Below are 13,137 nucleotides of genomic sequence, written 5' to 3' on the forward strand. Positions count from 1 at the left end.
AGATGTATACTGCCCAGCCATGACTCAGTTTGTTGCTGAAAGTACTCGGCCAGCACCTCCGCGGTGTGTCTGTCGCCCAAACACATCATTTGCAACACAGCCTGCTGACGCTTTCCACTAGCTGCTCGATAGGGGGACACCTCGTGTGAAACAGTGGCAGCTGCAGATGGAGTGCTCGTACGACTGCACTCTGTGGATGAGCTTTTGCTTCTGGAGGAGGAGGAGGAGGGTCGAACACCTACAGCCAACTGTTTCCTATACCGTGGGCTAGGCAGCACTGTCCCACCACCGCTGTCCCCTGTGGACCCTGCATCCACCACATTAACCCAGTGCGCAGTGATGGACACGTAATGGCCCTGGCCATGCCAACTGGACCATGCATCAGTTGTGAGGTGCACCTTTCCACTCACTGACTGCTTAAGTGCATGGACAATGCGGTCTTTCACATGATGGTGGAGGGCTGGGATGGCTTTGCAAGAGAAGAAGTGGCGACTGGGTAGGTCATAGCGTTGTACTGCATAGGCCATGAGTTCGCGGAAAGCTGCGCTTTCCACCAACCGATAGGGTATCATCTCTAACGAGATTAGTTTGGCAATGTGGGCGATCAAACACAGTGTATGCGGATGAGAGACTGGGTACTTTCTTGACCTACTCATAGTCTCTGGGAGGGTGAGCTGGACTTGAGAGCTGCATATGGTGGAACTAGCGTTGGACAGGGCGGACTGAGAGAGGGTTGATGATGGTAATGGAGTTGTTGCTCTTTCTGATGGCCTAGATTCAGTCTTTCGTTGATATAGCGTTGGGATTCCCTGACTGCTTTGGCCTTGCAACGACACCTCAACATTTGCTGCTGTGCTAACCGGTGGGCTTACAGTGGGGGAAACAATGTAGCGTTGCTGACTACCTTTTTTGTGATCAGTTGCACATGTGGTACTTGAGGTTTGGTGTTGTGTCCACGCTTGCAAGTGCATGCTGGTTAAATGTCTAAGCATGCAACTGGTGTTCAAATTTCTCAGATTTTTCCCTCGGCTAAAGGTCTTTGCGCACTTCTTACAGATAACCTTGGCCTGATCATGAGGATTTTGGTCAAAAAAGTGCCACACTGCACTCTTCCTACTTTGGAAGACATTTTGCGGCCTAGCACGCTGTGCTATTTTGACCATCTGGACAAGCTGTCCAGCAACTCTTTTGATTTTTGGAACCTGTCTTTGGAGTGCTCCGGGCCTGCCAGATAACAGCTGTTGCGATGTCGATGTCTGCTGTGGATGCTCCTCCTCCTCATCTGAGCTATTGGAAGCAGCACCCTCTTCCCCCAATGGATGCCAATCTGGGTCAACAACTGGGTCATCCATCACCTCCTCTTCAATGTCATGTGCACCTTCCTCTGTGTCACCGTGTATGGTGGTATAGTATGCGGGAAGGGGCACCTGAGTCTCATCAGGGTCAGAATCTGGCTCATTACACTGCGAGGACAATGTAGTGCTCTGACTGAATGTACCAGCAGAATCATCTATCAGTGGCTGTGCATCAGTGCACTCCATGTCAGATTCATCTTGGCCTGGGTAATTCACCATTTCACTTGATAACCCAGGCATGGTATGTGAAAACAGCTCCATGGAGTAATCAGTTGTATGGCCTGCGTCATCCTTCAATCTTGATTGGGGTGAGGGACACAAGGAAAGGTGTGGTTCATGAACATGACCCTCCAATGACGACTCAGTGCTTTTATTTTTTACAACTTCAGAAGAGGAGGCGATAGAGCTGGAGGCTGAGTCAGCAATGTAAGCCAAAACTTTTTCCTGATGCTCTGGCTTTAAAAGCGGTTTGCCAACTCCTAGAAAACTAAGCCTTCGAGGCCTTGTGGAGCCAGACGATGACACAGGCTCAACACCTCCTGCATTCGGTCCTATTTTGCTTTTGCCACTACCATCAGATCCACCACCAACACCATCATTACCAGCTCTGGCAACCCCCGCCCAATTCCACGGCCTCTTCCACCAGCCTTCCTCATTTTTGGTAAAAATGTACACAAAATCCCACAAACTATATAGTAATGTAAAACAAGGTACAAGGTGTATATAGGACAGGGGAGACGTCGAATTTCTGAACAAACTTGTGGACACTGTTGGATTGTGTGAGGCCCAGTTGATATCACACTGCTATGTCACAGGCTCAATGTCGTAGGTGTGAAAATTGTCACTATAGGACAGGGGAGATGTAGAATTTCTGAACACACTTGTGGACATTGTTGTGCGAGGCCCAGTTAATATCACACCGCTATGTCACAGGCTCAATGTCGTAGGTGTGAAAAATGTCACTATAGGACAGGGGAGATGTAGAATTTCTGAACACACTTGTGGACACTGTTGGATTGTGTGAGGCCCAGTTAATATCACACCGCTATGTCACAGGCTCAATGTCGTAGGTGTGAAAAATGTCACTATAGGACAGGGGAGATGTAGAATTTCTGAATACACTTGTGGACACTGTGATGTGAGGCCCAGTTAATATCACACCGCTATGTCACAGGCTCAATGTCGCAGGTGTGAAAAATGTCACTATAGGACAGGGGAGATTTAGAATTTCTGAACACACTTGTGGACACTGTTGTGTGAGGCCCAGTTAATATCACACCGCTATGTCACAGGCTCAATGTCGCAGGTGTGAAAAATGTCACTATAGGACAGGGGAGATGTAGAATTTCTGAACACACTTGTGGACACTGTTGTGTGAGGCCCAGTTAATATCATACCGCTATGTCACAGGCTCAATGTCGCAGGTGTGAAAAATGTCACTATAGGACAGGGGAGATGTAGAATTTCTGAACACACTTGTGGACACTGTTGTGTGAGGCCCAGTTAATATCACATCGCTATGGTGTGAAAAATGTCACTATAGGACGACAGGGGAGATGTAGAATTTCTGAACACACTTGTGGACATTGTTGGATTGTGTGAGGCCCAGTTAATATCACACCGCTATGTCACAGGCTCAATGTCGCAGGTGTGAAAAATGTCACTATAGGACAGGGGAGATGTAGAATTTCTGAACACACTTTTGGACACTGTTGGATTGTGTGAGGCCCAGTTAATATCACACCGCTATGTCACAGGCTCAATGTCGTAGGTGTGAAAAATGTCACTATAGGACAGGGGAGATGTAGAATTTCTGAATACACTTGTGGACACTGTCATGTGAGGCCCAGTTAATATCACACCGCTATGTCACAGGCTCAATGTCGCAGGTGTGAAAAATGTCACTATAGGACAGGGGAGATTTAGAATTTCTGAACACACTTGTGGACACTGTTGTGTGAGGCCCAGTTAATATCACACCGCTATGTCACAGGCTCAATGTCGCAGGTGTGAAAAATGTCACTATAGGACAGGGGAGATGTAGAATTTCTGAACACACTTGTGGACACTGTTGTGTGAGGCCCAGTTAATATCACATCGCTATGGTGTGAAAAATGTCACTATAGGACGACAGGGGAGATGTAGAATTTCTGAACACACTTGTGTACACTGTTGGATTGTGTGAGGCCCAGTTAATATCACACCGCTATGTCACAGGCTCAATGTCGCAGGTGTGAAAAATGTCACTATAGGACAGGGGAGATGTAGAATTTCTGAACACACTTGTGGACACTGTTGTGTGATGCCCAGTTAATATCACACCTCTATGTCACAGGCTCAATGTCGTAGGTGTGAAAAATGTCACTATAGGACAGGGGAGATGTAGAATTTCTGAACACACTTGTGGACACTGTTGGATTGTGTGAGGCCCAGTGAATATCACACCGCTATGTCACAGGCAGAAATTGGCTAGTGTATGACAAACTACAAGGTGTATATAGAATTGGGCAGAATAGGAATCTCTCTAGAGTGTAGGTCTGTAAGATCGGAACATGTCCTCGACTTATCCTTACAGAGTGACACACAGATAGCTTCACTGTGGCCGTGATAACAGCCGTTACACGGTACTGAGAGAGGAGCGTGCACGTACACCACCGTCTGGTGTCCGTAAAATTGTCAAGCTCCGTGTTTTTTAAGTATACGGACTGACACACGCTGTCTCTCTATAGTTTTGAATGTGATCAAACTGCAAATATACTTAACTGTTTGAAAAGCAGACAAAACTAGAAGGTGGAGGTCTGTAAGAACGGAACATGTCCTCGACTTATTCTTACAGAGTCACACACAGATAGCTTCACTGTGGCCGTGATAACAGCCATTACACAGTACTGAGAGAGGAGCGTGCACCGCTGTGTGGTGTGAAAAAATGCACGCTCAGTACCTCACCAGGACAAAAAAAAAAATTTGTATTGCTTTTAAAAAAGCAGTTTGCAGAGCAGTGGGAAAACAGCAATGCAGCTATCAGGAAGCCTTATAAGGCAGCCTAACAACCAACACAGCTGATCCAGCAAAATATAGCCTCCACTTGCACTGCACACACAGTGACTGGTGTGTTGTACAGGCAAAATCGCTAGCAGCAGAAGCAGTTTTTGGTGTCTTCTTCCCTGCCTAACGCTCTCCCTACAGAATCAGCAACAGCAGCAGCTCTCACTATTCTGAGATCAGCATGAGTAACATGGCGGTCGGCGTGCACGCCCTTTTATACCCCCTGTGACGCCCCCCAAAGCAAGCCAATCACTTGCATGCCCTTCTCAAAGATGGTGGTGACCCCTGCCTATGTCATCACGTTGCCCACAGTGTCCGTGGATCCTGATTGGCTGAAAAAGGGCGGAAAACAAACTTTTGAAAAGCGACTTTGGCGCTAAAGTCGCCGAGCTCGTGGCCGACCTCACCCTAGGGTCGGGTTTCGTTTCATGAAACCCGACTTTACCAAAAGTCGGCGACTTTTGAAATTTTTCGACCCGTTTCGCTCAGCTCTACTCGTGACATATTGTACTTCATGATAGTGGTAAAATTTCATTCAAATAACTTGCGTTAATTTGTGAAAAAAACAGAAATTTGGCGAAATTTTTGAAAATTTCGCAATTCTCCAACTTTGAATTTTTATACCCTTAGATCACAGAGATACGGCACACAAAAAACTTAATAAGTAACATTTCCCACATGTTTACTTTACATCAGCACAATTTTGGAGCTCAAATGTTTTTTAGTTAGGAAGCTATAAGGGTTAAAATTTGACCAGCGATTTCTCATTTTTGCAACACCACATTACATTTGAAGCCACTCGGAGGGGTATATGATAGAAAATACCCAAAAGTGACACCATTCTAAAAACTGCACCCCTTAAGGTGCTCAAAACCACATTCAAGAAGTTTATTAACCCTTCAGGTGCTCCATAGGAATTTTTTGAATATTTAAAAAAATGAACATTTTACCTTTTTCCACAAAAAAAATATTTCAGGTTCAATTTTTTTTATTTTACCAAGGGTGACAGGAGAAATTGGACTGCAAAAGTTATTGTGCAATTTGTTCTGAGCAAGCTGATACTTGATATGTGGGGGGGGAACCATTGTTTCGGCACATGGCAGAGCTCAGAAGGGAAGGAGTGCCATTTGACTTTTTCAATGCAAAATTGGCTGGAATTCAGATTGGACGCCATGTCACGCTTGGAGAGCCCCTGATGTACCTAAACAGTGGAAACCCCCACAAGTGACCTCATTTTGGAAACTAGACCCCCCAAGGAACTTATCTAGATATGTGGTGAGAACTTTGAACCCATAAGGGCTTCACAGAAGTTTATAACGTACAGCAGTACAATTAAAAAATCATATTTTTTCCACAAAAATGATCTTTTCTCCCTCAACTCTTATTTTTCCAAGGGTAACAGGACCCTAAAAGTTATTGTGCAATTTGGCCTGAGTACGCTGTTACCCCATATATGCGTGTAGACGACTATTTGGGCGCACGGCAGAGCTCGGAAGGGAAGCAGCGCCATTTGACGTTTTTGGCTGGAATTGAGATCGGACACCATGTCGCGTTTGGAAAGCCCCTGATGTACCAAAACAGTGGAAACCCCCCACAAATGACACCATTTTGGAAACTAGACCCCCAAGGAATTATCTAGATGTGTGGTGAGCACTTTGAACCCCCCAGTGCTTCACAGAAGTTTATAATGCCTGGGCATGAAAATAAAAAAATCGTAATTTTTCCACAAACATGATCTTTTAGTCCCCAATTTTTTTATTTTCCCAAGGGTACCAGGAGACATTGGACCCCAAAAGTTGTTTTTCAATTTGTCCTGAGTGCGCTGATACCCCATATGTGGGAGAAAACTCGTGTATGGGCACACGTCAGAGCTCGGAAGGGCAGTAGTGACGTTTTGGAATGCAGACTTGATGGAATGGTCTGCGGGTGTCATGTTGCTTTTAGGGTGACAGGACAATTGTGTACAAGATAATTGTGTACGGGCAATTGTGTACGGACAATTGTGTACAAGGCAATTGTGTACGGGCAATTGTGTACAAGGCAATTGTGTACGGACAATTGTGTACAAGGCAATTGTGTACAAGGCAATTGTGTACGGGCAATTGTGTACAAGGTCATGGAACCGTGTACAAGAGGCAATTGTGTACGGACAATTGTGTACAAGGCAATTATTTGTGTACAGGCCACTTGTACAGGCCACTTTCACACTGACGCTTACTTTCGGTTTCAGTACTCACCCCTTGCAACTTTCACCATGACTTTTACTTGTTGTGTACAGGCCACTTGTACAGGCCACTTTCACAATGACGCTTACTTTCACTTTCATTACTCACCCCTTGCAACTTTCACCATGACTTTTACTATGAGCAAGTCTGAAAAAGACAAAGATAATTGTACAGGCCACTTTCACACTGACGCTTACTTTCGGTTTCATTACTCACCCCTTGCAACTTTCACCATGACTTTTACTATGAGCAAGTCTGAAAAAGACAAAGATGTCCTTAGGCTTGGGGGACACGAGTATATCCTGCACAGGACACATGATGACAGCATCAAAGAATGGCGGTGCAGGCAAGTCAACAAATTCAAGTGTCCCGCACGCATGCACACATCTGGAGCCGCGATTGTTAAACAGCCGACTGAGCACAGTCACTCTGCAGATCCAGTTCAAGCTGAAGCCAGAGCTACAATGGCTGCTCTGAGGCAAGAAGCAATCAGCTCTCAAGCATCTACTAGAAGCATTGTTGGACAGGTTCTTCGAGACAGGTCTGATGACGTGTTGTCTCGAATGCCCAAGTGAAGTGACGTTGAGCGAAATACACGTCGGGTCAGGCAGCGAGCAAACACCATGCTGGCTCCTCCTCAAAGCATCAATTTTGCTATCCCCCAGGAATACAGCGACATCATTTTATATGACTCTGCAAGAGATGACCCCCAAAGGATTCTTGTCATTGGTAGCAATGAACTGTTGCCTTATTTCGAAAGAGGAGACACATGGTTTGGCGATGGAACGTTCAAGGTGGTGCCAACCATGTTCTTTCAGCTGTATTCTCTCCATGCAAAAGTCGGCAACTCCTATCCTCCCCTGATCTACTGCCTGTTGCCAAACAAGACTGGTCCAACCTATCGTCGAATGATCACGGCGCTCAAAGGGTTGATGCCAGGTGCAAATCCCCAGAAAATTCTTCTTGACTTTGAGATGGCAGCAATGTCAGCTTTCCAAGATGAGTTTCCAGCTGCAGCGATTTCTGGCTGCTTCTTTCATCTGAGCCAGTCCATTATTCGAAAGGTCAATGAGCTGGGCCTAAAGGCTGAATTTGAGGCTGAGGATGGAGAGTTCAATCTCAAGGTAAAATCTTTGGCCTCCTTGGCGTTTGTCCCACCAGCCGAAGTAAGTGCAAGGTATGACGAACTAGCCCAAATCTTCCCTGATGATGATGCTACCAATCAGCTCCTCTCCTACTTTGAGCATACCTACGTTAGGGGGCCAGGAGTAGATGGACGCTTTCGAAACGCAAGGTTTACTCCAGAGGTCTGGAATCATTATGCTGACGCTTTGGCCTCTGCCCCCAAGACCATGAATTGCTGCGAGGGGTTTCATAACGCCTTACAAGCACTCTTTCTTTGTGCTCATCCTACCGTGTGGAAACTGTTCAACGGACTCATTAGTGACATGGCAATTCATAGACTTACAGCCCAGAATGCTGAGGTACTGAATGTTGAGCATCCACGAAGCAAGTATGTCCAGCTAGCTGAACGACTGCGTGTGAAAGTGGCTGATTATCACAATCAAGGAGACAAGCTGCGGTATCTACGAGCGATCAGCAACATGCAGGCACGATAGACAAGACCAGCAATATTTGTAGAATAAGAATAGAAGAAGCTTTGAAACTGTTATTCAATAAGCAATCTTACGTTAAAATCAATGATGAATATAGTATTTTCTTTTTTTGGACGTTTAATTTTTTGTTTTCCCTATACTTGTCTGTAAATAATCGTCCGTACACAATTGTCCGTACACAATTGCCCTTGTACACAATTGTCCTTGTACACAATTTCCCTGTACACAATTGTCTGTACACAATTGTCCTTGTACACAATTGCCCTGTACACAATTGTCTGTACACAATTGTCCTTGTACACAATTGCCCTGTACACAATTGTCTGTACACAATTGTCCTTGTACACAATTGCCCTGTACACAATTGTCCTTGTACACAATTGTCCTTGTACACAATTGCCCTGTACACAATTGTCTGTACACAATTGTCCTTGTACACAATTGCCCTGTACACAATTGTCCTTGTACACAATTGTCCTTGGACACAATTGGCCTGTACACAATTTTCTGTACACAATTGTCCGTACACAATTATCTTGTACACAATTGTCATGGAACCTGCTTTTAGAGAGCCCCTGATTTACCTAAACAGTGGAAACCCCCACAAGTGACCCCATTTTGGAAACTAGACCCCCTAAGGAACTTATCTAGATGTGTGGTGAGCACTTTGATCCCCCCAGTGCTTCTCTGAAGTTTATAACGCCCGGGTGTGAAAATAAAAATATCGTATTTTTTCCACAATGTAGTACAAAAACTTGGCACTCAAAAGAAAAATTGATTTGACAGTTCCTTTATTGTAAAAGGCATCCAGTTACATATACTTCTTTTACTTCTTTAAACGTTTTCGGTCATACAATTGACCTTCATTAGAAACAGAATTTTTTCACAGTTGGTTTTAACTAGAATGAGTTTACAAGAAGACAAGACAATATGGTTAATGAACAAATAAGTATCTAACAAATATCTGAGCAACAGGATGCTGATAATGACCGTATGAACATCATGTAAAGTTTAGACGAAAGGTCGATGACTAGATAAATACTGAAATAGCGAATCCTGAGACAAAGTTCAAGTGAGCTTAGTGAAACTTCACAGGTTCCATGGGCGGTCATAGAGAGTCCGTGCTGTGATGGTATGTAAGGAACATATGTAAAAGACGTGCCCTAGGAGGTTGAAAACAAACAACAAGTGTGACACTGGTAAATAAAGGATACAGTGAGATTCGTGGTCGGCTGGTGCTACTGGATGTGCAATACCACATGAAAAGTAATAGCCGACTGGAATGAGTGCCAAGACAGGTACCTGAGAGGAACTGTAATGGAAAATTCCATATATTATTATTAAAGAACCGCTGTCTTAAGTAGGCACTATTCAGTACTGGAAAAAAGAGAAAGAACAAGACGGTGAGTGACTATGGCACGTAAACATATTGGGCAATGTTATGTGAATGAGGAAGGAGAAAAAATCCAAAACCGTCAATTAATACCTGGGTATATTCATTAATAATGTAGAGAAACAGACGTCTGGGAAGCAGCAGCTACTGAGGATGAAAGGACACTGAGGATGATAAAAAAAGAGTATAAATGTGTGTACTGAGATAGGCTGAGGATATGCACGTAATGTGAACTGAATTACCCATTCATGTAGGAAATCACCAGACCCACGGGTTTGACACCTTGGGTTATACAGGGACCGGTAGATCCAATAATTGGTGTGGGTGTCCACAAATTTGTACTGCAATTGAAACATGTAGAAGGTATGAGTAGCCCTGAGGACAAAGAATGTGAGGTGAACACTGTATTAAGAAGTGTGAAATCACCTGTAATATATTCAGGAAACTATCCTGTATTGTTTGTGACAGGCATGAATGTCCACAACTGGGTGCTAAAATTGAAAGAGAAGAAATCATAAGCAAAAAGGCACTAGTTGGTACAATAGTGGTGCCCTAATGTTGTCTGGGAGAAGTCGGCTATTACTTTTCATGTGGTATTGCACATCCAGTAGCACCAACCGACCACGAATCTCACTGTATCCTTTATTTACCAGTGTCACACTTGTTGTTTGTTTTCAACCTCCTAGGGAACGTCTTTTACATATGTTCCTTACATACCATCACAGCACGGACTCTCTATCACCGCCCATGGAACCTGTGGAGTTTCACTAAGCTCACTTGAACCTTGACTCAGGATTCGCTATTTCAGTATTTATCTAGTCATCGACCTTTCGTCTAAACTTTACATGATGTTCATACGGTCATTATCAGCATCCTGTTGCTCAGATATTTGTTAGATACTTATTTGTTCACTAACCATACTGTCTTGTCTTCTTGTAAACTCATTCTAGTTAAAACCAACTGTGAAAAAATTCTGTTTCTGATGAAGGTCAATTGCATGACCAAAAACGTTTAAAGAAGTAAAAGAAGTATATTTAACTGGATGCCTTTTACAATAAAGGAACTGTCAAATCAATTTTTCTTTTGAGTGCCAAGTTTTTGTACTACATTGTTAGTTGGCTGGATACCCGACTTGTGCACCTCCCTCCACACGGAGTGCCGCGTTTTTTCTATTTTGCAGTATTTTTTCCACAAACATGATCTTTTAGTCCCCAATTTTTTCTATTTTCCCAAAGATACCAGGAGAAATTGGACCCCAAAAGTTGTTGTCCAATTTGTCCTGAGTACGCTGATACCTCATATGTGGGAGAAAACTACTGTATGGGGACACGTCGGGGCTCGGAAGGGAAGTAGTGAAGTTTTGGAATGCAGACTTTGATGGAATGCTCTGCGGGTGTCATGTTGCCTTTGGAGAGCCCCTAATGTGCCTAAACAGTGGAAACCCCCCACAAATGACACCATTTTGGAAACTAGACCACCTAAGGAACTTATCGAGATGTGTGGTGAGTAGTGTTGAGCATTCCGATACCGCAAGTATCGGGTATCGGCCGATACTTGCTGTATCGGAATTCCGATACCGACTTCCGATATTTTTTCAATATCGGAATTCGGCATCGGAATCGGAAGTTCAGTTGATTGACGGCCTGACGTCATCATGATGCGCGGTGTGTGCGCATCATGATGCGCCGTCATTTCGGGCCTTCCGGGGGTCTCTGCCGGCCTGCCGGGGGGCTGTGCCGGCCTGCCGGGGGGCTGTGTGGACTGCCCGGGGTCTCTGCCGGCCTGCCGGGGGGCTGTGCCGGCCTGCCGGGGGGCTGTGCACCCTGTGGGGGTCTGTACCGGCCTGCCGGGGGGCTGTGCCGGCCTGCCGGGGGGCTGTGCTGATGTCCGGGGGTCTGTGCAAGCATCGTCCGATGGGACTACAAGTCCCATCGGGCGATGCCTGCTACCATGACAGTGATTGACACATTAGCCAATGATGGGACAGTAGTAGTCCCATCATCCGGCTAATGTGTTAAATGTTAAAAAAAAAAAAAAAAAAATACTACATACATACTACATGCTACATACATACTACATATATACTACATACATACTACATACATACTACATACATACTACATGCATGCTACATACATACTACATATATACTACATACATACTACATACATACTGCATGCTACATACATACTACATACATACTACATACATACTACATGCATGCTACATATATACTACATGCTACATACATACCACATACATACTACATGCATGCTACATATATACTACATGCATGCTACATACATACTACATATATACTACATGCATGCTACATACATACTACATGCTACATGCATGCTACATACATACTACATACATGCTACATATATACTACATACATACTACATATATACTACATGCATGCTACATATATACTACATACATACTACATATATACTACATACATGCTACATATATACTACATACATACTACATATATACTACATACATGCTACATACATACTACATACATACTACATATATACTACATGCATGCTACATATATACTACATGCTACATACATACCACATACATACTACATACATACTACATACTACATATATACTACATACATACTACATATATACTACATACATGCTACATACATACTACATACATACTACATATATACTACATGCATGCTACATATATACTACATGCTACATACATACCACATACATACTACATACATGCTACATATATACTACATGCATGCTACATACATACTACATATATACTACATGCATGCTACATACATACTACATGCTACATGCATGCTACATACATACTACATACATACTACATGCTACATACATACCACATATATACTACATACATACAATACATTCATACAATACATACATAGACATACAGTACATATAACATAGAGTAACATACTTACCAATACTTGTCACATTGTTCCCCGAAGCCATTGTCTTTCCGGAATAAATATTAACATAACAAACCACAAAAATACTCACCCACGATCCGAAGCAGTCCACGAGTGTGTCCCACGACGATCTTGGGTAGAGAACTGCAGCATCAGCTGATGCTGCCGTTCTCTACGGGCTGCAGGAATCCAATGACGGAAGGTAGGTATCCTTCCGCACTGTATTCCTCCGCCACTTAAAAAAAAAAAAGTCCCTAGTCTCACTTTATGCCATTGCTGTGTGGGAAATTCCCACACAGCAATGGCATAAAGTGAGACTAGGGACTTTTTTTTTTTAAGTGGCGGAGGAATACAGTGCGGAAGGATACCTACCTTCCGTCATTGGATTCCTGCAGCCCGTAGAGAACGGCAGCATCATCTGATGCTGCAGTTCTCTACCCAAGATCGTCGTGGGACACACTCGTGGACTGCTTCGGATCGTGGGTGAGTATTTTTGTGGTTTGTTATGTTAATATTTATCCCGGAATAGACAATGGCTTCGGGGAACAATGTG

General features: G+C 43.9%; 1 long non-coding RNA gene across 1 annotated transcript; it reads right to left on the bottom strand.

The window, feature by feature from the left end:
* Positions 1 to 9,410: 9,410 nt before the first annotated feature.
* LOC141085811 (uncharacterized) lies at positions 9,411 to 9,959 on the bottom strand. The gene is made up of 3 exons (XR_012231416.1): positions 9,877 to 9,959; positions 9,728 to 9,798; positions 9,411 to 9,553 (listed from the first exon to the last, which is right to left on the bottom strand). It is a non-coding gene; the product is annotated as an uncharacterized lncRNA (long non-coding RNA).
* Positions 9,960 to 13,137: the final 3,178 nt, after the last annotated feature.

This window comes from Dendrobates tinctorius, unplaced genomic scaffold (genome assembly GCF_039654945.1).
Source record: "Dendrobates tinctorius isolate UK_male_01 unplaced genomic scaffold, ASM3965494v1 ptg000007l, whole genome shotgun sequence".
In the NCBI taxonomy this organism is placed as follows: domain Eukaryota; kingdom Metazoa; phylum Chordata; class Amphibia; order Anura; family Dendrobatidae; genus Dendrobates; species Dendrobates tinctorius.